The sequence below is a fragment of the Mastomys coucha genome, unplaced genomic scaffold, assembly GCF_008632895.1.
Source record: "Mastomys coucha isolate ucsf_1 unplaced genomic scaffold, UCSF_Mcou_1 pScaffold1, whole genome shotgun sequence".
Taxonomy (NCBI): domain Eukaryota; kingdom Metazoa; phylum Chordata; class Mammalia; order Rodentia; family Muridae; genus Mastomys; species Mastomys coucha.
The window spans coordinates 36,602,422-36,603,418 of NW_022196891.1; the positions used below are offsets into that span (position 1 = coordinate 36,602,422).

Here is a 997-nt window from a genome sequence, read left to right on the forward strand (position 1 = left end):
ACTAAGAAATAGCCAGCCAGTTGAAATGAAGTAAATGGTTGTCTATTGTTTGCTTCTAAGTATTTACATATCTCTTATGAGGTGTCTTATGCCATGAAAACATAAAAAAAAGGGAAAATTCACTGTTTTGGTTTGGTTTGACTTGATTTGATTTGATTGATTTGGTCCTGGTTAGAAGTTATAACATCACTTCCCTTAAATCGACTGTATCTTTTTTGAAAAGGCTTTGAACTCTGTCTTACATTATATTTAAACATTTGATCAGGATTTCAGTTTGCTGATAACTTTCAAATGAACTGTCATTAGGCTGTTGTAAAATGTATTTTAAAAGAAAACTAAGCCAACCAAATTGTATAAATGAATAGATACTTTTCCAAAAATATAAACACAAACCTGAGTAGGGAAAAAAAAACTTACTATCTTTGGCTGTCACTTTTTGCCAAAGCCATAATAAGATACTTTGTCATTCAGTTAGAAGAGCATTAGAGAAAGGAGCCCTCAACATTGCAATCTCTTGTGAATGTGTGGTGAAAAACTCATAATCTGTTGATGAGAATATGACTAAGTAAAGTTACTATAGATGACAACTGAGATTTCTTAAAAATCTAAAACTAGATTTTGCATATATTGTTGCTATATGCTTCTCTTGGTATATACTCAAAGGAAATAAAATGAACCTCCTCAAACTGCATATCTATGTTTATTGCAAACTGCTACATGACCGTAGATAAGATGAAAAAACTTTCTGAACTAACATCAATTGGTGAATCTATAAAGACAACAACTTAAAAGTGTAATTTTGTTCAGACATTAAAGATATATTTTATTATTGTAGTTAGAAAAAGGCATTGGAGGACAGTAATTGAAATAAACCAAACCCAGGAAGACAACTACTTTGTGTTCTTTCTCACAGAATTAAAAGATAGACTAAACTATCTCTAGAATACATGACAGTGATTAATAGAAGTTAGTTGCCTTATCTAAGGGCAGGGAATGT

The 997-nt window shown here is 31.0% G+C and overlaps 2 protein-coding genes across 2 annotated transcripts in view; both read right to left on the reverse strand.

The window, feature by feature from the left end:
• The window catches only part of Cfh (complement factor H), an 883,581-nt gene that overhangs the window by 36,410 nt on the left and 846,174 nt on the right, over positions 1–997 (reverse strand).
• The window catches only part of LOC116100443 (complement factor H-related protein 2-like), a 696,423-nt gene that overhangs the window by 1,612 nt on the left and 693,814 nt on the right, over positions 1–997 (reverse strand). The window lies entirely within an intron of this gene.